Source organism: Peromyscus californicus, unplaced genomic scaffold (genome assembly GCF_007827085.1).
Source record: "Peromyscus californicus insignis strain IS unplaced genomic scaffold, ASM782708v3 Scaffold_7__1_contigs__length_154581171, whole genome shotgun sequence".
NCBI classification, from domain to species: domain Eukaryota; kingdom Metazoa; phylum Chordata; class Mammalia; order Rodentia; family Cricetidae; genus Peromyscus; species Peromyscus californicus.
Window position 1 is genome coordinate 78,544,709 of NW_026294595.1, and position 27,517 is coordinate 78,572,225.

Here is a 27,517-nt window from a genome sequence, read left to right on the forward strand (position 1 = left end):
TCCTGGTAGGAAAAGGGAAGTTGGGTTGGAGGAAAAAGCCTCAGGGCTGCACCAATCAGAATGAACCCTTCCTCCTTGCTGAGGGTTGGGGAAAAGCTGGGACTGCATGCAAGAAGAGAGGAAAGGTGAAAACTGGGAACCCAGAGCACACCTCCAGGGTCCAGTTGTTCCCACTCCTCCTCCAAAGGCCTGTACCACCAAGGGTTCTGGACTCCCAAATACAGCTTTACATTGTCTCAGAGAGCACCTAAAAATGGCTTTTAAATCCCTGGAGAGTCAAACTCCAGTTCCCAGGCTCTCAGAGCTCAGGCCAGGAGGCCCCTGGGCACAGGTGTCTTCAGAGACTCATCCCTGCATTGGCAAGGACCCAGTCAGCCTGAGCTGGGCATGTACCCAGTGAAACCTGGGATGCTCAGCATGCTGGTTTAATCAGGAGGCTCCTCAAGCTCGGGTCTGGTCTCACTTAGGTTTCCAAATGCCAGGCGTGCTTGTTTCCACAGATAGAGTGTCTGCAGCTCACGTGGCTGCATGCAAATGCAGACTGTCCAGAAGGCAGCCCCACTCACTCCCTGGTGAGCAGGCTTTCCTTTAATGTGGAATTTTGAGCTCTTCTGGAAGGGATTTTTTCCAGTCTTTGTATTTTGCAAGGAGCGTAAGATAATACGTGGCGGTCTTTCTGCAGAAGTCGTTTAGAGATGGATTGTACTTGGAAAATGAAAACTTCTGGACCGTCATGTGGCTGCGCACCCTATAAACTGGGTGTCTCCCTCAGCTCCTCAGAGCAGGGCAGGCCTTGAGACCAGGCAACTTGTGCAGAATGAGTGGTCTGCTGTTACGTCATGGCTACGGAAATTTTCAGTAGTTTCTAAACGAAGACGTGACCCCCATTACTCATACTTTAATTTTGCCCAGGGCCTTAAAAATCATGTTGCCAATTGTACCAAAAAAGATTCAGGTACCAATGGTGGATACCAGGGATGGCAGTTTGACTCCGCCACTTATCAGCCAAGGGCTGATAGGATGGATACTAAGGGATGCTCAAAGAAGACGTACCAGAGCCGAAGCTGTGGTGCAGAGAAGATCAGGCCCCCCAAAGCACTGTGAGCAATGTGGGCCACGCAGCAGGCACTTAAAACACACCTCTGACTGGCCTCATGATCACATCTCTTTCGTGCAACACTGTTGAATGCCTGCCTTCCACTGCCAACAGCCTTCTACCTGCCCCAAGGGTTTGGGGACACTGGATATTAGAGAGTGTGCCAGGTAGTGTTTCTCTTTGCTGTCTTGCACAAGGCCCTCCCCTTTGCTTTTGTAAATGGGGCCTTGAACTCTCAGCCTCCAGAGCATGTTTACTTGTTTACTCTCCCTCGGGCAGTATCCCCACCCTAGTGCCAGGCACAAACCAGGCCATGCCCTGGTGACCTATCCCTATGATCCAGATGCTGTTCTGAGGATTGCCACATGTTGACTCGTTTCTCCATAAAGTTTCAAAGACCAGTTGTTAGTCTGTTTAACTGATGAAGAAACTGAGGTAGGTGAGGCCTCCCAGTGACGTCTCTCTTGCTCACGTGACATGGCTGGATATCAGCTTGTAAAGTGTGTACATGGTAACAACTCATCTTGCATCTCCTGGGATGTTTTGAGTTTGTGTTCCCAAGATAGCCACCTGTCAGATGCCCTAGATGACCGTGATGGTTTGCTTATGACAAAGGAAAGGCCTCAGCTTAGCCAGATGACCCAGCCCCAGTGACCAGGAGGTCTGACTTCTCTGCGAGTGGGGGACACAGATAATGCTGCAGGATTAGCTTGCCTTCTGGACCAGGTGGCCTGCAAGAAGCTACCAGACACTTCAAAGAATGTGATCAGACAGCATCCTACCCAGGAGACCGCTGGAGTGCACAGGAGCTAGCCAGTGGGAGGCCCATCTGCAAGCCAGTGATGGGGCCAGCGCCTCCAGTTTGAGGGTGTCTGGTCATCCTCTTCCTGTCTTCCCGCTGCCAACTGCTCTCCAGCTACTGACCTCATTCTAGAGAAGGTTCCAGAACTATTTAAGCACGAAAATTTTTTTTTTTTTTTTTTTTTTTTGGTTTTTCGAGACAGGGTTTCTCTGTGTAGCTTTGCGCCTTTCCTGGAACTCGCTTTGGAGACCAGGCTGGCCTCGAACTCACAGAGATCCGCCTGGCTCTGCCTCCCGAGTGCTGGGATTAAAGGCGTGCACCACCACCGCCCGGCAAGCACGAAAATTTACACAAGCTCCTTTATTAATTGTTCCACTGACAACAAGTTGTCATTAACCCTTTCAGTCCCTGACTTATTCCCAAATCAAGAACCAGGTCTCCATTTTAGTGTATATAGTCTCACTGGCTTAAAAACTTTTTTTTTTGTTTTTAAGAACATGGGTTTAGCAATGCTTAAGTCTGTATTAGAAGCCCAGCTATATTAGCTTTAGAAACTATCACAAGTTTCTCTTGAGGCTGTTTCCCCTCAGATAACTAAGAATTGTAATGTGAAATAAGAAGGGTAGAACCTATTGTATAGGATCCACGGGAGGACTGAGCGTTGGATTGCATGAAAGTAGCTCATAGTACGTTGTAAATGCTCAATAAGCACTAGTTGCTGCCACACTTCCCGAGATACCGTAGTAGCCTTGGGGGCGGGGGTTGTTTTTAAATGGGGATGGTGACGACGACAAACTCATTTGATGATAGGCTGTTTTAATATTTTAGATAAGGTGTTGTCAGGTTGACCTGAGACTCACAGTCCTAACTCTCCTGCCTCAGCCTTCCAAGTGCTGGTGTTACCGGTGTCTACCACTTCTTTAGGCTAGAGTGTAGACATAGAAATGATAAAGTATCAAACTCCATCTCCAGGGGAGAAAGGCAGCTGTCTGTTAACTCTGGTGATATGTTCATAGAGTTCCTCTCTCAGTCCTCCAGGCAAACCCTGAAGGCAGGCGGTCATCACCCTGATTGCCACACAGAAAATAGCCAGTTTTGCCAGTTCCAGCCCAGATCTTCTACCACCAGCCCAGTGTCCCTTGCTTTTTGAAGACATTCTAAAAATAAGCAGAGAGCAGGGTTTTCTCTGGGATTCCAGTGTAAGGGAATCAAACAGGGAGCACTCAGCAGCTCGTGGACATTTGCAGCCAGTTTGGAACCGATTTTATAGGCAAAGCCACCTGCCATTCATAGAATTATTATGAGCCCCCTTTTCCATATGGAGGGACATTAAAAGTCCCACACCAGCACAGTAGCTAGTTGATTTCTTTTTGTAGTGCTTGCTCCTGCTTTATAGTATGACTCCTCCTCAAAAGAGAAATGTGTAAGAATTACCCTAATGTGGAATGTAAGGAACCGGGGCTGCATTTAAATAATGGCCTCTTATTGAAGGTGGACACCGTATTCACACAGCACACACACACATTGCTTTCTTGCTTTCGGCTTTGGAGAACACTGTCAGTTGCTGCTCCTGAAGTGTTTCCTCCTCAGTTACTGAGGGGGTGGCAGCTCCAGCCTTCTCCTCCTCCTCAGGTGAGCTGCTCTGCCTTGATCTGGCTTCAGAGTGGCTGAGGGTTGGTTAAAGATCATTTGAATTCCAGGGTAAGCTTTTCTTTCTGAGGAAGTCTGTTGGGATCAGTTTGGAGAGTCCTCTGAGGGTAACTATAAGGACAGCTGAGGCCTTCTTCAGGCCACTGTGCTGTCCTAGGGACTGAACCCCACCTTCAGAATTTGTAGACTTCTTGGCAACAGATAAATATAGAAGCACTTGTGATGTGCTTTTCTGGGTTTATAGCGTGAAAGTGCTATGTCCTGTCAGCTTTCTTTCGCAGGTCAGGTCCTGGAGCCCTTCCGGGGCCTGACAAGCCAGGGTGTGTGTGAGACCTGCCAGGGTCTCCCAGGCTGAGCGCTGGGGGAAGGACGGAGCTCAGTGAGGTGGAGATGCTCAGAAGCAGAAGATGGTGCCAAGGCTCCGGAGGCAGGCTGGGCTCTTGGAGAGGGAGAAATGGCCACGCCCGTGTTCTTCCCAGACTCTCACTGTAAGAGCACCTGGTACCCTCCTTTGGGACCTTGGCCAATGAGGCCACAGTCAATTGCTTCTCTTCTAGAAATACTACACTGTGGTGATATTGTGTTCCCCAGTATATCCTGCACCCTAATAAACTTATCTGGGGTCACAGAACAGAACAGCCACTAGATACAGAGGCCAGAAAATGGTGGCACACACGCCTTTAATCCTAGCATTCCAAAGGCAGAGATCCATCTGGATCTATGTGAGTTCAAGGCCACACTGGAAACAGCCAGGCATGGTAACAAGAGCCTTTAATCCCAGGAAGTGATGGCAGAGAGCAGAAAGGTATATAAGGCGTGAGGACCAAGAACTAGCTGGTTAAACTTTTAGGCTTTTGAGCAGCACAGTTCAGCTGAGATCCATTTGGATGAGAACTCAGAGACTTCCAGTCTGAGGAAACAGGATCAGCGGAGGAATTGGCAAGGTGAGGTCTCTGTGGCTGGTTCTGCTTCTCTGATCTTTCAGCGTGCACCCCAATACCTGGCTCCAGGTTTGTTTTTATTAACAAGAACTTTAAAGATTCGTGCTACACTACACAGTGGGTATGTTTGTTCCAGTGCTGTTGTTGAGGTAGGAGGAGACATGTAGGTCAACAAGTAGTCACAAGTGAGGCAAGGCAAGCCCAGAGAAGGTCCCAGTATTGGAGAAGAGCAATGTGACAGCTTTAGACGTTGTCCTGAGATTGGAGGAGTAAGTAGGCCTGGGTTCTCATGTCTCAGCAGGGTACAGGGTACATGCTGAGGCTTTCCAAGAGAGGGAGGGAGGAAGGGAGACCAGGTTTGGAAGGAGAGACTGAGTGTGGCACATCCAGAGAAGTGGATCTGAAGGGGAAGACTCGGAAGTCATCCACATGTCTGCGAGTAGTCCCCACAATGCTTCTTCTCCAGCCTTATCTCAGAGACAAGCACAGACTGATATCCTGTATTTAGCCCACTTTTAGAAGCAAGATCTAGGCCCCATGGGGTACTGTGCCCGGTGGGGTACTACAGGAAGGCACCTCCCCTATACTATGTCTCAGTCTCAAGGTCAGGCTCACAGGATACCACAGTCAGGAGCAGTCTAGGTCTGTTAAGTTCTGAAGTTCCTACATCCAGGAATAATCCAAAACTATGAATGCAATTTGAATAAGGTGAATGTGTAAGTAAAGAGAAAATACCACCAAACATTTGTAAAAGCCGACACAGATCACAGAATCCAGACAGCATACTTTAAGAATACTTTTGGGGCTGGAGAGATGACTCAGCTGTTAAAGGCTAGGCTCCCAAGCAAAAATATAACAGTACTTTTCTCCTACATTCATTGACTCAGATCACATCTTCATGTTACACAGCGCCCTGACCCCCATCCCCATGTGCATGCACAGGAGTGTGCAGGGCTTGTGCCCCATTCGTGAACACACAAAGGCTAGAGCATGATGTTGGGTATTCTCTTCTACCACTCTCTGCCTTATTGCCTTGACACAGAGCCTCACTCAACTGAAGCTCACTGCACTAGGCTGGCCGTCCAGCAAGTGCCTGGGATCCGCCTGTCTCTGTCCCTACCGTGATTGACTTGTTATGTGGGTCCTGAGAATCTGAATGCTCACGATTGCCCAGGAAGCACCCACCCACTGAGAACATCTCTCCAGCCCATGTTGTCCATTTTTTAAAGGAATAATCCAGTCAGTCCTCACCAAGAGTTGTTATTTTTATTTTGTCACTGATTGTTTGAAAAACTGTTTTTATCTTCATTATGGATGATTTTTTTTTTTTTTAGAATTGTCAAGTTTTGGGAAACCCTATCACCTTTTCCCCGAGGAGCTGTGGGATTTGGAAGTCAGTTAGCCTCTGACTCCATGCATTTGTTCCTCCTCCCCCTGCTTCTGAAGTTGAGCCCGAAGTACACATTGTGACATGAGCTCTGGCGCTGTGCCCATGTGTCAGGACACATTCGGCAACTGGAGTTCTGGATGTCATCGGTGCACTGGGAGGGTTGGTGGCATTCACTCTATTTGGAAGTGACCTCCTGCCAGCAAACTTGGCCGACTGTGTCCTCAGTTCAATTTTCCTTCCCTGTAGGTCCAGAATTGCCCACCTCACTCATGGGCGCAAGTAGTTGGGGAAAGAGGCAGTGGTCTTGACTGACTGTGGTTGAGTCTTAACCTGTATCTAGTGTGAACACATTGCTCAGTGACCTCTGAGGGTTTGGAAGGACCCTGTGCAAGACAGAGTTGCCTAAAGTTCAAGCTTCCTTAACTTTACAATAACTGTCTCCACTACAGTCTCAACTCAGCAGACCACAGCAAACTTTACTCTTTAGGACCGAGGCGTTTGAAGCATAAAGCAGACTGTTGTTTTCACATGAACGTGTCTCTTATGACTCAAGGTCATAGTGTGAGCATTCTTACAGTGCTGTGTGGTCAGGGAGTAATCCACCAGATGTTGACCCTGATACTAAATGGCCCCACATTGTAGTCTTAAGTTTTGATGCCTATTTTCTATTTTTGTGAAGTTTTAATCTCCTCTAATGCTGGTAACTCTCATTTCTTGCTCTTTAGAACAAGCTTCAGCCAGCTTTCTTCCTGCTACCAGTACACTCTTTTGAGTAGCTGATAAGTATAGAGTGAGGGTCCAGGAGATGTACCAATAGTGATAATTCTTGCTCTAACTCAGGGGCTCTAGGATTATCACATCCATCCTCTCATGACACTTGCAGTGACCTATGAAGTAGACAGTGGTGTTATTATCCCCGTCCTACAGGTGAGAAGGCCAAGGAAGAAAAGTTAAATAACTTTCCCAGTGTCCAGAAATGGCAGGCAAAGGTTCTGTTACAGGCTAGCTCCAAAGCCATACTCTTACCCACAATGCTCCATGGTTTTTTTAAATGTGTAACCTCTTATTTCACAATATCTTCAGAGGAAGTGTAGACTGAACTGTATTTAACAATGAGGAAGTTAAGGCTCAGAGAGATGCCTGCCAGAGAACTGATTCTAAGCCCTATCTTCTTAATTCCCAAGTTGTGTCTTAGAGACTCACTCATTCAGCTATGGGACCGGGTTAGATTCATAAATGCCAACAAGAAGGGAATGAGGCCAGCAGAGGACAGTCTGTGTCCCCAAGGAACAATCATTTCAGAAGATGATTGTGGAAAGAGGGAACTGTGGTGTGATATGGCAGAGCTCCCCCAAGAGAGTTGTGATTAGTGTTATGGCATTCCTGTTGACTACTCACTCTTTCTTCATTTCCTGGCTGTTGGCTGAGTTCTGGACAAATGTTACTCAAGAGCTGGGTGCTGGGATGTGACTTTGCATTATTCAAAATGTTAGGTAGTAGTAGCCAAGGCCATGCACATAAGAAGATGGGAAAGGACTATGGATAAATATGAATCTAATTGAGACAACTGACTGATCATGTCTCAGTTCTGATCTTATTAATCTTTTAAAAAAGTAACCTAGTTCTTGGTGACTTTGGTTTATGACCAGGTCACATGTTGCCCTCCTCAAGTCCCATGAACAGCAGATGATACTGAGCTACTCCAGTATCAGAGGGAGGGCTGGTAACAGAACAGCACACCCAGGAGACTCCAGACATCTTTCTGACTGATTCTTCGAACACCAGATTCTGGGGAATTCATCCAGGGGTTTATGAAGGGAAGTCTGTTCCACTCTTCACAGCCCCACATAGAGTCTTCTTGAAAGTTCCTCTGTCTCCTCTCCCTTTCCTTTTCTCTTGTGGAAGCCCCCTCCTATGCTTCTAGCTGTCAGTTGCTTGTTGTGTGGCTGGAAAATGAAGTAACCAAGTATCAATTCAGCCCATAAACACTTTAACTACTGACTATATATTGAACTCATCAGAACTCTCACTATGTAATTTTCTTTAAAAACCTAGTTGAGCCGGGCGGTGGTGGCACACACCTTTAATCCCAGCACTCGGGAGGCAGAGCCAGGCGGATCTCTGTGAGTTTGGGGCCAGCCTGGTCTACAGAGCGAGATCCAGGACAGGCACCAAAACTACACGGAGAAACCTTGTCTCAAAAAACCAAAAATTAATTAATTAATTAATTAATTAATTAAAAACCTCTTTGAAAAATTACAAAAAGTTAACAGTTCCTCATATAAAGTAAAGGAATGCAGCAACTGAAGTCAATGGCTCGGCCCCAGCCTTTCCCTTTCTAAAGCAGGGGTACCTTCATCCGGTAAAAAGCAAGAACCCACGCCCAAAGGCCACCTGTCGGATCCACAGGGCTCTGTGTGCTTTGAGCATCCTGTTGAGTCTGCAGTGTTGCATCCTGGGACAGTAGTTGAAGGTCAGAGTTCGGACACCTCGGAAGTACTTCTTTGCTGTGTGAGACCTAAGTTTCACTTGCTGCACGGCTCTCAGTCTCTGTGTGGTACAGTTTTGCTTGTCTTGTAAATTAGTTGAATCATCCTATTTCATTGAGATTTTGCTGGCTTTTCATGTTATTGAAAATACAAAGGTTTGAGTTGATATGAGATAACTTTGCTCTGTCTGTTTCTCTGCCGTTGCTGGTGAGAACTTGATTGTCCTTTGTCTCAGGTGAGGCCACATGCCTGCAGCTTTTCATATAGCACAACAAAAAGAAAGGAGAAGACAAGGGTGGCAAAAATGGTGGTCTTGTGTGTGTTTTTGAGACAGGGTCTTGTTGTGTTGCTCAAGACTGACCCAGACTCACTACCCTCTTGCCCCAGACCCCACACCTGGCTGAGGCTGAATAGTTTCCAAAGAAACAGTGTGAGGGGAAGGAGTAAACTCTCCATTTACTGCCGTGTCTGTCTCTGAGGATAGGAACCATCTTGAATACAGTCCGTGGATCCATCAGCTCTTTTGCCTCCTATCCTCTTATTCCATGTGTGTAAGCCTGAGCCACCAGCGGATGGTCCTTACCAAATGGAAGGTTATTTTCTGCCAGGTGGTGGTGATGCACACCTTTAATCCCAGCACTTGGGATGCAGAGGAGGTGGATCTTGATGTATTTGAGGCCAGCCTGGTCTACAAAGCAAGGTCCAGGACAGCCAGGACTGTTATACAGAGTCTTGAAAAACCAAACCAAACCAAAACAAAACAAAACAAAACAAAAAAGAAAGAAAGATTATTTTCTTCCAGAAAGACGGGACTTCAATAACTGTTGCATACATTGGATTTTTTGTTGCCTGGAAAAGAGGTCCTTGTGATGTCACTGCCACCCTGGTGATACTTTTAGGGACATGAAATGTTTCCAACTGTAAGAGCTTCCTGTTGGGAGGAGGAGATGCAGTGTGGTTGTATATACGTGTAGAAGCAAGCCTGTCTGGTAAAGGCTTCACATCCACGCACTGAGGAAGACATTGCCAGAGACACCATGTGGTCCCTTCAGCCTCTTGGGCATGCTGGTGTATGCAGTATGGAGCCCCAGCTGAGGGGTTTGATTTTCTGCCAGAGGACTCAAGGGCCTCTTGCAACTCAAGTGTACCCACGGGCCACTCTTCCACCCTGAGCCGTGCACCCTGATAAGGAAGGTTGTAGTCTGAACTGACACACTCTTCTAAACTGACACTGTTCGAGATGCTTCTCTAATGGGACCTCCCTCAAGTGCGAGACCTGGTGTCAGTACATATGACAGAAATTGTCCATGGCCAAAATGCCTTCCCAAATCCTCCTCAGGGCCTGAGAACTGGGGCTGGCAGAACAGGCAGGCCCACACTCCCTTCTTACCATTTGGGACTTTCTGCCTTTGAGGGGCGTGGTGGCTGAAACCCCTGCACTGTGGCTCTAGGCTGTGTAGTGTTTAAGAGTCCTCTGCAACTGCACTGCCTGGACTTGAATCCTGATTCACCATTGCCACCTCTGTCCACAGACAGGTGACTTGATCTCTCAGTGTCTGCCTTTTCACGTGTGGAAGGAGAGGGGTACATCATATGTTACCAGTGGTGTCCTCTAGAGAAAGTGCTTGCACCTAGTTTCATGTGAATGTACTGCTTTTCCCACCTAAGTTAAATGCAGTCCACCTGCTCCACTAATAAAGTGTAGAGAGTATGCATTAGAGTTCACAGTTAAACACAAATATATATATATATATTTGGCTGGTGGTAGTGGTGGCGCACACCTTTAATCCCAGCACTCAGAAGGCAGAGGCAGGTGGATCTCTGTGAGTTCAAGGCCAGCCTGGTCTACAGAGTAAGTTCCAGGACAGCCAGGGCAACACAGAGAAACCCTGTCTTGAAAAACAAACAAAAAAGGTCATTTTAGATGTAGGGAAGCTGTTTCTGACTTTAATACCAGAGTGTATTAAACAAAGTAAAACATGCTTGACTGGTTAATAAAAGTAGGATGGAGTTAGAAAACATTGTGAGCTCTGACATGGGGTTATCTAGAACAGCAGTTAATGGTAGACTGGCCAGTTGATTGGTGCTGCTCCTTAGGCAGGAATTGACCTTTATAAGTCTTCCTGGGCCTTCCTTTGATTCTCTGTCTTGACCAATGAGGTGAGACGACCATAGCCATCTGCTTTGGTTCTGTGAAAAGCACTGTGGAGAGAAGAGATGTTAATGGTCCCAGCCTAAGAAAGCACCCTTTGGCTTCCCCTGGAGTCTAGAGGAATGTAGAGAATGAAACACACCAGGAATAAATCAACTAGGGCCAGGAAGTTGAGTTTTGAGATGTCTTATCAGGGTCTGATCTTAACTCTGCCCTCCCAGAGAGGCACAAACAAATGAGATATGGCTTCTATTTAGGACCAGAACCCGAGATGCCTACATCATAAAACAGGAATTTCCCAGCTGTCTTCCTGACTGGACCTTTGGGCATGTCACCAAAGTTTAAGTAACTCCTCACAAGGGTAAAGAGGTCATGCCTCTGAGGATGTAGGCTCCATGCATCAGCTGGTCACAGGGGCATCATGCTTTGCCTGCTGTTCTATATATTTCCACAAGCACAGACTCACTTGAGAGCCTCAAGCTCATGGCCAGCTCAGACTGGCAGCAGAAACGGCAGGCCCAGGCCAACCCTTGGCTGCCTTTCTCCTGGGATCTGAGCCCTTCTGGCCTCTTAGCCTGGGGATGCGTGGGCCTTCCCGTGCCAGAGTCCTTCACAGCAGGACTTTCTGCTCTCAGGTTTCCTAAAGAAAGTATTCCTCGATGGGTCTGCACCTGCTGATCCTGGGTTTCAGATAGGCAGGCAAGAGTTTAATTTTAGTAAAGATGCCAAGGAGAGAATAAAATCCTGTCTCCATGCCATTTGAGAAGGCTTAAATAAATCATTGGCCCTAGTAAAAGCTGTATCTTTGAAAGGGATACAATGATGTCTATGTGCATGTATATACACATAGGTTATACATATACATACATGTACATACATGTGTATATAATCTAATTCTATAAAAAACATGCTGGTGAATGTAATCACATTAATTTGTTTAGCCTCATTGTTTATACTGTCTTTGTTAGGAAAGAAATTTACACATTCATTGATTGGTTTTTTTTTGTTTTTGTTCTTTAATGTTAATATAGCTGAGTGACCACCTGGAAGATCCAGTTCTGATCCCGAACCTTTATCCACAATCCCAGTTTCTGGAAACACAGTTTGCCCTCCTCCCATTCCTTTGATGTTGAGGGTGTGTCCTTTGAGCAGCACTAAGTACCAGGAAGAAAGGAGATCTGCATAGGAGCACAAGGCTGTTCTCTGACGCAGGGGAGCAGCCGTCATGTCAGAGCCTTTCAGGGCTGTGAGTCTGTTTTCAGTACCAGCTCTGGAGGCTGAAAGACCTTTGGACCACAAAAAATGTCCTGCAACTGGACAGAAAAACTTGAGAGCACAAAAATACCAGACAGGCATTTCCAGCCTCCTCCTCCCCATACTCCCTTGTTGGCAAGAGCACAGGGATTGAGTAAATTCTCCCACTCCGTGTCCCAATAAGTTGGTTGGATGGATATCTCAAGTTAACCCAACTGGAAAGGAGTTTATGATTCACACTCGTTCAGACAATCACACAAAAGGCAGAAGAACAAAGGAAGGTAAATGAAAAGGTAGAAGTAGTTACCCCAACTTAAAACCGCTTTTTAAATTTTTTTTTTCCTTTTCCCTTTTTTGGGTTTGGGGAATCAAACCCAGGTCCTTGCTATGTCCGGCAAGTGCTCTGACGCAGAGCTACAGGCCCCGGCCTACTAGCCCTCCTCTCGCTGGGTGTCTTGATTGAGTATCAAGGCTCTGAGCTCATACTCCCCACCCCACCCCCAATTCTTTTCCTTAAGCATAGAAGATGAAGAAGCTACAGGGAGATGTATGGGTTCTGATTATGCCCAATTACATTTGGCAAGCCCAAGACAAAAATTAATGAAAGCAGATTATTCTTCTGTATGAGATGCAGTCTTGCTCAGCCTATTTTAGCTCTTGCCATGCAGTAGATCGTCAAACAAATTAATAGCACAGTAATGGGTGCCTTTCAGGCTTCTCGTTTGTATTAATGAATTCTACTTCATCTGATAACCAGTGATTTATAGCACTGGAACTCATGGCTGGGCTGTAAAAATTATCTTTTGTCACTCTTTCTGGGTGGAACAGCCAGCCTAACAAGCTAAATGCTAGGGTTTTATAATTGAATTCTAAAATGTGAAGCGCCTGGTGTGAGAACATTTCATTCTGATCATGGCTTTGGAAATTGAAAGGCCTTCAGTATATCTCCCACTACCCAAGGCTGAATGCAGTCTGATTTGGGTTTTCACGACTTGTGAAGGAAGGGTGTGACATGATTCTTAATGGAGGGTATTCATGCTGAGCTAGCATGGCAGTTAGATTCAGCAGCCTGTAAAACAGCTCCCCCAAAAGAAAACAGGGTATTTTAAGAAGCAGAAGAGATGCCTTCCTTACCTTGAGGTATGCTTGCCCTTCACTCCTACTCCATCGTGTGTAGGAGGCAGAGAGCTCTGGTCATGTGTCAGCTACCATGCTGTCTGTTTGTTCTTGTCTCGCTCATTCTTCCTGGTGGCTCTACGAAGTACGTAGCGACACCATTCCCATCGTACGGGTACGAACCTGGAGCACAAAGAGGATGTGATTACCATTCTCAAACTCAGGATGCAGCCCCGGACACTGCATGTTGTCTCTAGGTCACTTACCTCTCCAGGGTTTGTAGCTTTCTTATTTCAAGTGCAAGGACAATGCAGAATGGGAGCCCCAGATGAACAAACTTTAAATGTCCTTTGATATGAGGGCCCTAAGTATAATTCTGGTCAGTTTGAAGCTAGAAAAAGAAAAGCTAGTTAACACAAACAAGGTCCATTCCCTTATCATTTAGAGTTCATTTACTAGATTAAAATGCTCATTGGGAGTGGTAGGATGGCCTGACTTCTGATGTAGCAAGATGGTCTGAACTGGCCTGCAAAGCCTACAGTCAGTCTCTTTTGACTAAGTTAACAACTGCCTTCATTGTTTTCCATGAGGAGTAAGCATACTGCAGGAATTCTGAAGCACTCCCTCTAAACAAGGCAATCTGATACCCTTGGAGATCTTGGCTTGAACATCAGAGAAATGTCTTGTTTAAATGATTTTTTTTTACATCAATTTAGGTTCATTTTCTCTGGTCCATGACCACCATGCATAGCTATATCCCAGAAACCATCCGAAGACAGCTTATTTTTCATAAGCAACAGTCTGGAAATTTAATTGCTATTCCGACCTCCAATCCAAACCCCTGCCCAATCCATCCTTTTTTTTTTTTTAAACCTTCTTTGACTTTGGATCTTTCACTTCTTCCTATTTTACAGTCACCAGCCATTCCAGAAGAACATCTGTTAGAAAGATCCAACCCCTGTAGTGGGAATTAAGTACATATTTTAACTTCAGACAATCTTGCCTAATGTGTTCTACATTGCATGAAGCAGAGGATTAATGCAGACGTCCCTGAAAAGCTCCTATGAAACCTTAAGCTGTGTTTCAATCACTCAAACATTCAAGAGCCAGAATTCGAAAGAGGCTGGGGAAGTACCAGGGATAAAATTAAACCAGGGGTCTTTATTAGTTTAAGCATCCATGTAGGCCTGCTTGTACATGGGAAGGACTAACTTCATTTGCTTTGCTCTTTTCCAAGCCTGACAGTGCCTCCTTTTTATCTTCTCACAAATTAGAAAAACAGAGAACAAATGACTTTTAAAAGTAATTGGTGTAGAAGAACAGAGAAGAAATGATCCCCCAACCCATTTTCTTTCTGTAATTCTCTTACTCTAATTTTAAGGTAGAAATTCATGCCTGAGTTTTTATGCTGAGTGTGCTATGAGTGACTGAGTTTGGGTGGTGGTTTGTTATGATTTGTGGGCATACATTTTGTGCTGTATTCTGGAGTAGTTGGAGCCAAGGGTCCTGGATTCTGATTCCTCTTTATGCACACCATGTGTAAAGTTGGGAAATTTATTTAGCCTGGGTGTCTTAGTCTGTTGGTGGTGCTGCTATAATAGAATACTTGAGATTGGATCATTTATGAGGAACAGAGATTAACTTTTTATATTAGGAGAATGAGAATTTCGAGATTAAGGTGCAACGGATTTGGTTGTCTTCATAGGACAGAAGGTGAATGGCTAGTTCTTCCATAAACAAGGCGGCTTCTTAAATGAGGACTTTAATCGCCTTGTGCCTAGTCACCTCCAGAGACCACCCTCTTTTATCATCATATCTGCAACAACTGAAGATAAAGAAAATGCTGTAGAACATAGCATGGAGTCCAAGGATGGCCATGAAAACAGACACATTGTCCATTCGGAAAACAGACACATTGTCCATTCGGCTGCACCTTGAAGACCGTCTCACATTGCATGCTTTCATTTGGGGATATTCTACTTTAAAGCACTTCAGAGAGTGTTAGCTAGGATTTGGTTGATATGCTTCAAGCTCTAACCACTTGAAGACCCATAGTTGAATGAAAAAAACAAGCCCCAGGTGCAAAGGCTCAAGTGAGGCAAGGGACCTGTGAGGAAAAGCAGACTGATCCATAAACTCATGGAACAATTGGCATGTTCCAGGCAGGAGCCAGGAAGTGGGGCTGTAAAATGAACTTGTGTATGAAGGACCAAGATGAAATCAGCCTCCTATTGCTGCTGTGAGGAGCAGCTCAGGGGTTGAGGGGGCTCCATGCAGTTGGCCAACTAATCACTTGACTTTCTGTCTGAGGGAGCAAAACTTAATTCTCTGGGGATGATGAGGGGTGCAAAACTTAACTCCCTGGGGCTAGTGAAAAAGAGAAAACACACACACACACACACCCCTTTAGGATCTTTCTATTATCTTCTCTAACCTCTTTATTTCTTTTCTTACCTCTCCAGATGTATCCCTTCTGTCTCAGTTGATATCTTCCATCTAACTAACTTTATTTTTTCCCTTACAGCTTATATACCCCAGCAAAAATCTTTCAAGAAGTATAAAAATTACAGTGTGGTTACATTCTATTTTTTAAGTGAATGATTACAATGCATACAAGTAAAAAACAACATGTTTTCCATATCCCTTGTATGACTGAACATTGTATGTATTACAGGTGAAAAATAAGTTGTCCCAAGAACCCACATACATTCACACCCAAGAAACTTGTTATAGATTAAGAGAGTGTAAGCAAGCAAGGTATTTTTCTCAGCCAGTCCTTTTGCTGGCAGGATACATTTTGCGGTTACAAAGAAAGGGTCAACAATCACTTTATTACTTATATCAAAAGTTTATCTTATAAAATAATCTTCAAGAATCACAGATCTAAACTTTTATATATGAAAAACAACCAGTCAGCTCTAAATCCTCAGGATGTATACCCACCCATCAACAGTGTTTTATATCAGGAAGCTGAGGCCAGAAATGGGTACAAGGAGTTATCACCTTTGATCACCAACCCATCCTAGCAAGGAAGGTATATCAGCCAGCAACAGCCAGATTGCCATTGTTTTGTTTCCTGACCTCAATGAGTCCCTTGTTCAACTATTAAAAGTGTGTCTTTATAAACTTTAAATTGTTCCCCAAGATTTTCAACCTCAAAGTCATTAACAAAACACCTTAACATAAGCTTACTAACAATTCTACGTGTCTAAATTCTTTCTAAGAGTGGTGGTTGAATCATTAATCTCCAGCAGCAATGTCTGGAAAAAAGTCAACCACTATTATTGTAAGTACCAGTAACATTACCCAGTGAGGAGCCAGAACCCCCCCACACACACACACACCGAGAGTTTTCATACAACCCATAGATTATGAGGGATGTGGTGACCAGGAAGGCAACAGTCAGAACTGTGTGCAATAACAACATGAGGTCCTCAGGACAGGTAGTCCCCGGGGCTTTGCCTCTCCAAAGCTCACTCAGGCGTGGTTTTGCCAACCACCCAACCATGTTCCATGAGTTCCAGTGCTGCCTGGTCATCCCCTTGCAGGGCCCCTGACAACTTTCCTTAGTGAGATAAGTTTTAAAGATGGTTTGGGGGCTGTGGATGTGTGTGTGGTAATGTACAGGCCTAGTGTGCATGAGGCCCTGTGTTCACCTCTAGTATGTGAGAGAGTCATATTAAGATTGATGGCTAGGGCCTGGTGGCTAGTGATGCTTAGTTCTTTGGGGGGATCTTTGAGTTGGCCTTTTTATTTTTATTTACTCTTTTTTACCATACCTGAAACCTAGCCATTTTCTCTGTGGGATATTGGTGTTCCTACGACTTCTCAAGCGTGAGTATGAGTCAGGACACTCCTTATTCCCATTTCCTTATCTTTCCCCCTGTTTTACTATTTTTGGATACAAGCATTTCCTTTGAAACGAAATGTTTCAGATTGTGCCACCTGCGGTCCTTCCTTGTTTTAGTCACGCCGTGTGCATATCTTAGCTTCCAACCCATGCATCTTTCCTTGAAGATGTTGGTCCTGCCTCACTACCATAACTTCTCCCTCACTATCCAACATCAATATCCATAGGATTCCCTAGCCTTTTTACACCTTGGCCTGTGTCTGACCTCAGCCACGTTCTTTCAGGTCATTCTTGGACCGTGTGGTGACCAATAACCGCACCATCTCTGGAAGAACCGAAAGCTCCCCTCCTTCTGACCACCACTTCCCATCTCTGCAGCTCACTTCTTTCAGTCCTGACACTCTAAGGGTTTTTCCACTTGAGTGTAACATCCACTATCCAAGAGCCCGCCTCTTTCCCTTCTTGCTTCCCTCCTCACTAAAGAGATCTTAGCCCATCATTCAGCCTCACTTTTCACTGTGTTCCTTTCTTGAAAATCCTAACCTCAGTTTATCCCAACTTTACTGGTCCTTGGCTGGCACTTATACACCTCAGCATGGCTAGAGAGGAGCATGTACACAACCTTCTGATTGGATTCACTTTGTATGAACGTCCTGTCATGGACTGAATGTTTGTGGCCCCTTAAAAGAGTCAAGGTTTGAATCTTGCTTCCATCCCAGCATGATAGTATTGACAGATGGGACCTTTGGCAAGTGATTTGATCATAAATATGGGGTCCTTAGGGCCTTGGTGCCCTTATAAAAGACCCCCAGGGAACACTGTATACTTATTTCTACAATATGGGAGGGAGTCCTCACCAGACCCCAACCAGGCAATCATTATTATCTCAAACCTCCAAGGCTCCAGAACTGCTAGACGTAAACTTCTGTTACTTATAAACTACCCAGTCTTTATTATATGATGACCCTTTCTCATAGTAATTTAGGATTATACATTGCCACATACCTTGAAGGAACTTTCTGTTTTTCCTAACAATTCTATTCATTCCATCGCTAGCTGACTTGTTTTTCTGCACTTCTTCCCCGCTCTGAAGCCTTAACCACCTCTCATCCCCTTTGTGTTCAACTTCTGACCTGTTCTGTCCGTCACAAGGGAAAAGTCATCAGAAGGAAACCTTCTTGGGTTTCCTTTAGTGAATGGAATGACCTCCTTGCACTGCATCCTTGTGCTCTGCCATCCCTCCAAAGGACCACCTGTTCCAAGCCCTAACTGCGGTCAACCCCCACTGGGAGGACCCCACCTCTAGCCTACGGGAGGTCTCTGCTCCTCTCATGCTCCCTTCTCCAGCTGTTCTGCTGACATGGGTAGCATCTGAAATCCCTCCTCATCAACCCTCTGCCCACCACGTCCTCTCATCTCAGTGTCAGCTCACAGGGAAGCCTGTGGAAAGCACTGTCAGTGGTGAGTGCCATGGTTTTCTCCCTTGTCTCTCACGGCTGAAGCAAACAACTGAGATTCTGTCTTCGCCACCCCTCTAATGTCACCATGTGGAGGTGGAGGATGAGTCTGTTTCTCCTCTGAGATGGATGCTTGGGATCAGAAGTATGCGTATTTCAGGTTGTTGGCAAATTTTAAAATAGGCTGTCTATTCATAATGATGTGTCTTAGAGAGGGGATCCAAGTCTAAACATGAGCTCCATTAAATGCCTCTCATACTCACGGCCTGAAGGCAATTCTCTGTGCTTTTCTCGGGACTGCACTTGGACTGTCACATGGCTCATGACTTTGAGTGCGGGGATTTTACACGAGTTGATATTCAAACTGTGGAGTTTTGGAGCATCTCAGGTTTCTGTTTTTGGATTCGGGATGATCAACTTGTGTCAACAAGTTCTGTGCTGTCCTTTCTCAGTTCTTTATCTTGCTTGACCCCTGCCCACAAAATAGTATTTCTTTTTTGTAAATGGAGGTAGAGCTTTTTGTCCTATATGCCTGATTATACCTAGCAGTCACTTCCTAAATTACCACTCAGAGGCTTATATTAGTTATAAATGCTTGGCTGATGGCTCAGGCTTATTACTAGCTAACTCTTACATTTAAATTAACCTATATTTCTTATCTATGTGTTGCCACGTGGTTCATGGCTTGTTACCTCATTTTCTTTTTCTTTTTTCTTTCTTTTTTTTTTTGGTTTTTCAAGGCAGGATTTTTCTGTGTAATAGCTCTGACTGTCCTGGAACTCACTTTGTAGACCAGGCTGGCCTCTCGAACTCACGGAGATCCACCTGCCTCTGCCTCCCAAGTGCTGGGATTACATATATGCACTACCACCACCCAGCTTGTTACCTCATTTTCTACACATCTTGTTTCCTTAGCAGCTGGCTAGCTTCTGCCCTAACTCCGCCCTTCCTCTTCCCAGCATTTTTAGTTTGGTTGTTCCACCTATACTTCCTGACTGGCTACTGGCCAATGAACATTTTATTAAACCAATTCAAGTGACAAATCTTTACAGTGTATAAAAGGATTATTCCATAGCACTTTTTCTTTTAACATTTAGTTTGACATAATTTCAGATGTAGAAAAAGTTATAAAAATGGAAAGAGAAGGACAAAGAATTTCTATGGGTCCTTCTTACGGATTTCCAAACATTAACCTTACCTCTGCCCTGGTCTCTCATTCCATGTTGGTCTACACCTGCACATTCCTTTCTGAAACTTGTGAGGCGCCTCTTCCTCCTCAGTCCTCTTTGAAAGTTCTTTCTTCTTTCCTAAGGGATGTGGAACAGCACCCCCCCCCCCCCCCCACACACACACACACACACACACACACGCACACACCACCAGGCAGGATGGCTCCCTAAGGGGCCTCTTCTTTGTCTAGGTCCAGCCCTGCATGATTCCCTTGGTTCTGGGATTCCAGTGTTAGGGGCCCAAAGCTCCTGTGCTGGGTTTGATTCCCTGATCCTCCCCATGTTCCCATGTCCCCATGCCCATAAACAGCACATTTAACGTACAGCACCACACACCTAGCCCTGACCCTCTACCCCACACCTGGCCCAAAGCTGGCCAGGAGCCCGGCCCTCAAGAATGCCACTATTTCCCCTGCTGCTTTTCTGGTCTGAGCCACTTCCTCTGTCCGCTGCTGCTTCTTAACCTGCATCCCTGCTCTGGCTCTCTGGATCCCTGGAAACCAGAGCCAGGTGCTTTTTGTTTTGTTTTGGGATACAAGTTTTACCATACTCCCCTGGCCAATTAGCATAAAATTCCAGCCCTTTGTGATCTGATGCTTGTTTTCCTAAGTGAATCTTTATTACCACCCTTGGGGAAAACTCCTTGATGTAACTTCCACTCGGTGGCCCATGGAAGCCTCCTTCTCTTAGAACAGGGCCATCTTCTCTTCTACTTCCACTTTCCAGACCCCCTGTCTTTCCCTGTTCTCCTCACTTTTTTTTTCCTACCAACAACTACTTTGTGGCACACAGGTGCATGCATATATGCAAGCGTGGGTGCATGTGTGAGTGTGTGTGTGTGTGTGTGTGTGTTAATAGTAAGACCCTTTTAGGCAGGGCTTTTGTTTGAATCACATGTCCTGGCACATAAGAAATATTCCTTAAGAACTTGAATAGACAACCTGGTGAGCAAAGGCAAAAGGACTGATTTCTGCCCAGGGTAGAAACTAGAGGCCCTGGCGGGGTGAGCATCTTCATAGACTCTAACTCAAAGAATTTCCAAGGGCTCTTTAGATGTTTCACCAATTTGCAAAAGAAAAAAGATTATTGTTGTGCCACAAAACATATAGCTCTAAAGCTGTTCTACAAGTTCCCAAGTGAGTGAGTCCTTGTTAAATGATTCCCAGCTCTCCCAAAACACACTGTGGCTTTTCCTGCCTTTGTTAATGGCGAGGGAGGAATTACAGGAGGAGGAGAAGGAATGCAGCTGTGGATCCAGCAGACTCAGGCCAGGGTCATGAGCAGAATGAAATGTGTATCTCTTTAGGTTTTATCAGTAGATGCAGAAACTATATTCAGTCAGTCTAGGACTGGGCCAAATTAGCATATGGATGTATATGCAGATCAGTTGGGTTCTGATTCCTTGTATACTCACTTAAATGGCACTTTTGGATCATTTGTGTGAGCTACTGTAAAGCCTTGAGCCAGCAAAAGCTCTCATTAGCTATAAACACAGACTTTTCTTTGGGGACTATTTTGCTCAACCAAAAGCAGCCCATTTGTGTTAATAATAAAAATACTTTAAAAAATAAACATAAGTGAGATTAGTTGCCAGAGGAACCATGCCATAGACCTATCCCTACCCACTCTGTAATACTGCAGAGGCGAGCTTTCCTGGTTGACCATGCAGGTGCTCTACTGACACAGGACCTCTAGCTGCCTCCTTCCAGGCTGAGAGCATGTTTACCCAGTGTGAGACTGGCCAGGACGCAGAACTGGTCCACATGGAATGAAGACATCAAAGCTGATGCTGATCCAATTAGAAGAAGATACTATTGGCTTCTAATTCCTAGAGTTCTTAGGCTGTTACAAACACTTAGCATGTTTCCTTGGGGATGGCTGTGGCATTGCCTCAGATCTGAAGCTCATTGATATACACACATAATGACCAGACTCCAGTCCCTCATAATAACTAGAGCCAGGGAAACTTGGGGACCACTAACTACATTTCCACTCAGCAGATGAAGTTTTTCAGGATTTGCACAGTGGCTGTAAATGCTATTTTTTTCCTCAGTTGGTCTTAAATGACTGTTAGTCTCTTGTGTCTTAGAAAGAAGAATGTGAACACTTTATTGGGAAAAAAATTTATAACTGTTTCCATTTATAGTACTTCAGAGAGTGAACATGGGAAATAGTTTAAGCTGGTAACTTTAGCTATTAGTCCTGGCTGAGGAATTCCCAGAGACACTTATCTGTCTGTGTTCAAGTCAAATTATTCTGTTCTTTCCAGCCCATACTTCTTTTGTTCCGTGGTATTTCTTCACCCAAAGTTGTTCCTGAAGGCCACCTGCTCTTTCTGTATGAAGACAATTGTCGTATCGGCCATATGTGGCTAATGAGCTGCTTCTGTTATCTCCCAGCCTTGACTTCTGTCCCCTATTAGAGAACTCCATTTTTTAATTTTAGAAAGTCTTTTCCTGAAGTAATGTCCACTGGCATTGTCCAAGGGGAATTAGATGTCATCTTGGCAGCAGGCATGTTTGCCTTGACTGCTCCGTGGCCACAAGGTAAACGACAGATCCAGCTGCCATCTTGAAAATGTAAATTATTTATGGAATTGTGAGAGGAAGGATAACCTCTTGAGCCAGGTCCAGTCCCAATCTAGAAGGACACATGTCCCCACTCATTGTCTTCCACACTTCTATCATTTGCTGACTTGAGGTTCGTAAGTATAACAATGAGTTCTCAATATTTCTCTTTAACTCGGTTTTTAAATTTCATTCTTGTTCAGCCGGGCAGTGGTAATGCACGCCTTTAATCCCAGCACTCGGGAGGCAGAGGCAGGCAGATTGAGTTCGGGGCCAGCCTGGGCTACAGAGCGAGATCCAGGACAGGCACCAAAACTGCACAGAGAAACCCTGTCTCGAAAAACCAAAAAAAAAAAAAAAAAATCATTCTTGTTCTTAGTAATATCATCCATAAAGTTATGAGCTTGTAGACTTGTTATATTTTTATTAGTATTCAAAACATGAGAATGTTAATCCAAGTAATTCTAAGTTTCCAGGCACAGTACATGGAGTCATATTTCTTCAGTAATTAATGTAAGTGCTTTTTTAAAAAACAAATTTAAAATAACTTGGAAAGAGTAAGGTCTTCATTTAGTATAATCATAAACTATAAGCCCCATTCTGATTCCAAAAGTGCAGAAATAAGCAGGAGTCTCTTGGGATAGAGAATTTGAACACTTAGAAGCGCTTTTGAAGATAGAGCTAAAAAAAAGCTAGAATGGAATTGTTAGAATATTTATACTGAGGCTGGAGAGAGCTCATTAATGAAGGCTGCTCTTCCAGAAGACTCAGGTTCTGTTTTCAGCACTCACAGTTTATAACTCCAGTTCCAGGGGACCAGACACTGTCTTCTGGCCTCCATGGGCACTACATGCACATGGTGTACATACATACATGCAGACAAAACACCCACGCACATAAAATAAAAATAAATAAACCTTAAAAAGAATATTCATACTACTTAAGATGTTTGGATTGGATGGAAAATATTTCATTTTCTGGTAGTGTAGGAGATGGAACCCAGAGCTGTGTATGCTAGACAAACAACACTACCACTGAGCTACACATCCAGCTCAGATCTTAACCTGCTACCTCAAGCAGAGACTACACCTCACATTGGCAATTGGTGTAAATGTATAATCCTACATCCTATCTTTAGAACCATATTAAACACAATTTTCTTCTACACAATTTTCTTCTTTATCAAATGGGAAATGTCTCTAATGATTTTGTGATAATATTCAATCACTATGAAACATTAAAACAACAATGTAAGAGAAAATAGGAGCCTACCACCATAAAGACACCTAATTTTTAGTAGTATTTGACCTTCCTATCTTTTTTTTTCTTTATTCATTTTTATTTTATGTGCGTTGCTGTTTTCGCCTGTATGTTTGTCTGTGTGAGGGTATCAAATCTTAGAGTGACAGACAGTTGTTAGCTGCCATGTGGGTGCTGGGAATTGAACCCGGGTCCTCTGGGAGAGCAGTCGGTGTTCTTAACCGCTGAGCCATCTCCAGCCCCTGACCTTCCTATCTTTAAAGTAATTTTTTAAGATTATAGTTAAAAAAAAGTTGCATGACCTAAAATTTAGCAGTGTGACCAGTGGTAGTGGTGAACATACCCACGTTGTTGTGAAGCAGACCTCCAGACTTCATGTTACACATCTGAACCTCTGTCTATTAACAGATCACCCCCCTTCCCTTAAGGTGATATCCACAAGTCTACTCTCTGATGCTTTGTGTTTTGCTATTTTGGACACCTCCTAGAAGTGGAATTATGTAGAACTCATCTTTTGTGCCTGGCTGATTTTACTCAGTTCTTTTATGTGGTAGCGTGTGACAGGATTTCCTTCCTTTCTGAAGCTGAGCAGTATTGCATTGTATGTGCATACCATTTTATCTGTCCTTGCATTGGTGGGCATTTGGATTACTTCTACCTCTTGGCTATGGTGAGTGATCCTAAACACGTGTGCACAACATCTGTGCTTTCAGGTCTTTGGATAAACACCAGGAGTAGGGTTGCTGAATCATATGGTATTTATATTTTAAGGATTTGCCATCCTGTTTCTCATGGCAGTTGCACCCCATTTTACAGTCCCAGAAAGTCACCAATTTTTCCACATCCCTTTCAACATTTCTGTTTTGTTTGCTTATAGTAGCCATCCTAATGGTTTTTTGTGATAGCTCATTGACCATCCTATCTAACCATATGTAGAGACTTTTGACCTATGATGGATACTCCCTCCTCCTACCCCCCCCCAAAAAAAAACCCATTGTAAGTTCAAATGTAAGTTGAAAACTCCAGGGATTGCACCTAGTCTAGTGGCCATCCTGGGTTGGCACAGTGCGTGAGTGTCGCGGTTCATCTTTGGGGTTGTGTGCTGGCTAAGAAGCTGTGTCTTGCTAACACTGTCGAGTACCATAAGATAGCTAGCCTGGGGTGGGGAGCCCAACAGAGGGTCTGTGAATGTGTATGGCTTGGCGCTTCTGTAAAGTCCCAAAGCTGATCTGTTGTAAGTCAGAGACCATCTGCATAAGGAGAGAAAGGGGAAGGTCGCCCCTGCCCTTAGTTCTAGGAAATTGACACAAGACAGACTAACAGGAAAAACCATTCAAATGTTATTTTTTCATGATGGGGACCTTCATAATAGAGTGAAAACCGGAAGAAGCAAAGTACACAGTTTCTATACCATTTGGACAAGGAATGATAAACTTGTGAAGAAGTGGTGAGCCCTGTGAACTGGGCAAGGGGCAGACAATTGTAGGAAAGGGAAGAGAATGGAAGGATATGAACTGGTAGAAGGTAAGGGATATTTTAGAAAGATTGTTTATATATATGGCGCCATCATATACCAATCCACAGTCACTGGTGGTAAGAATTGCTTTCTCATGGGAATCTTTGCGGTTTGGGACAGGTGAGCAAGGGCAGTTCTGAGGCCTCTTTCCACACCTCCTCTTCTCCAGCTCCTTCAGCTAGAATGATCCATTTGTCACATTCAGCACATTTTAGGTGACGGGTCCTAATTCCATTTCTTTCCAGAATAGCACACACCATTAAAACACAAACACACGCCATCCTGTGCGCTTTCTTTGTAGAAAAACGGCCTCTCTCCACTCTTCTATTTCATAAAAAGCTAGTAGCTTTCATAGATACTGTAACTCTTAGAATGCATAACAGTACAGGTTGTAGCAGAAGATTAGACTGGTAAGTTTTTGTTTGCTTACTAGATTAAAACCCAGTGTTTTTAACCACTTTTATCGTGACTCCATTTGGGATGATTTTTTAAACTTTTGTTTCGATAATGAAAAATTTTCATAGCCTCAATATTTTTACTAATTTACTTTTTTTTCTGACCTTAGAAAGATAAAAGCAAATTAACATCCAACTGCTCATTTGCTAGTCCTTTTTGGTATGTTTAGTGTTAGCTTGTCTAACAAGGGAAGGGGCATTCTGAAACAGTCAGTGGTAGAAGAATTTATGGTTTATAGTGTTCATGGCAGCAGAGAGATCACCTGGGATTCCGAATCAGCACCCAGTGTATAGGCCATAGGAGGACCTCCCTACAGTTAAGGAGTGCCTTCAGGGCTAGGCCATTTATCTCTGTTAATTTGCTCTGAGGAAGCCATTCCATGTAAAATAATTGGGATTAGTGTAAGACAACTGGGAATAGTGGGGTCTATGGTCAAGTAGGCACCACCTAAAAGCTCTTCAGATTTAAACTTAAAAATGGGACAGGGGAGCTGTTGTGTTCTTTTCCAACCCATCTACACAACTTCTATACTGAGGGAGTGGTTTCTGCAGCGGCCCAGAAGCCTGGCTGGAAGGGGAGGGGCTTTAGAATGTGGCAGAGGGTCATTCTTCATTGTCCTCTCCCTGTGGGCCTATGAGCATCCCAAGCACCCCCTCCCTCCAGGCTGAAAACATGACTATGAAGACTAATGAGGCACTGGGAGAACAGCACACTGACTGAGCTCTGTTTGTCCTTCTGCTGCAGTTTTTTCAGGCCTGCCTTAAGTATTCACAAAAGACAGAAGGGACACAGTGATTGCAAGTCTTTGATTATTCTCGCATGGAAGAAAATCTTGAAGAGTGTCCCTGCTTCTGGCTTATTCTCTTGAAGTAAAGGGGTATTTTTAGGTGATTAAATTGGTATTGATGAAGAAAAAGACAGCGGGTGTGGAGGCAGGAAAAATAGATAATAAAATAATAGCAAAATGAAAATGACTCGAGTCTAGATGATGGCTATACAGGTTATACAGGTGTCCACAGTAAAATAAATTCTGCTGTTTGTTTAAAAACTGCAATAATACAATGTTAGTAAAAATGAGTTGAAACATTTTTATGGAAAGTTTTTTCAAGTTAGTAAAAGACTGGTGCTGGACTTGGAATTGCATACACTACCCTTCACCCCATAGTTTCTTTATTTTGTTCAAGCTCTGTCTTCTGCATGGCTTATTCATTCCATTTTGAATGAACATGTTGTAGGTGATGTAGATATACTGATGAACAAGGAGATCCTTGGTAGAGTGCACAGAGGATATATTTGTCCACTCTTCCAGGGAACAGAGGGACAAACAAAAGATAGTGAGATGTCCCATAAAGGGAAGGAAATGTGGAAGCAAAGAACGATATATATGGAGAACTAGCAGAGACCTCTCTAAGGAGCTAAGATCTGCATAAGCAAAGGGACCAGCCATGCAGCCATGTCAGGAGGAACGTTACAGGTGAGGACAGCTGGTGTGTCTGAGGAAGGGAAGAAGGCTGGATGTGAGAGAGGGCGGAAACGGCTGGAAGAGAGGTGAGGGAAATAGCCTGATGCTCACATAGCCCTGGAAAGTTCCTGCGGTTGTAAGGGACTCCATGGGGCAGATCTGTGAGTTTCATTCACATTGCATGCGATGGAAAGGTATCCCAATGCCAGGTAGTGCGTGGAAGTTCTGACTTGCAAAGAGAAGCTGTGTAGATTGTGTAGAAAGCCATCCCCAAAGAATTTCAAGAAAGGACTCTCTTGGCTGATGAGGATCAGTTAGTTGATCATTGCTAATTAAAGAATTCCCTTACCTCCATGGTATTGGTGTGTAAATTTTTAAAATTGTGCTTTGTTACACCTGATTGTTGGATGGTATGTATACAGTTAGTTGTGTGTAACTTAACATATGTATTTATTTGTGTACTCACTACACTTATCAGAAAACAGAACGATGTTGTCACTCCAAGAAGCTCCCCCACAGTATGCTTTCTAGTCACATTCTCCCCCGACCCCTGGGTACCATGGATCTGTTCTCCATCCTGATAGCTGTGCCTTTTGGAAATATCATATAAATGGAATCAAGCCACTTTTAAGCTTTTGAGCCTGGCTCTCACTCAGAATAATGTCTATAAATATGGTTTTTGGCCTCCAAGGGGACATGCTGAGAGTGATAGTTAAAAGGCCTTTGTTTGCTGGAAGTGAGTGGCGAGGGATAAATATGTCCAAATAGCGAGGGATGGTGACAACCAAGAACAGGCAGAGAGCCTAAAAGTGGGCACTGGAAGGAGCATG

General features: G+C 44.3%; 1 protein-coding gene across 1 annotated transcript in view; it reads left to right on the forward strand.

The window, feature by feature from the left end:
• Abtb2 (ankyrin repeat and BTB domain containing 2) overlaps nt 1-27,517 on the forward strand; it is a 165,000-nt gene that overhangs the window by 35,439 nt on the left and 102,044 nt on the right. The window lies entirely within an intron of this gene.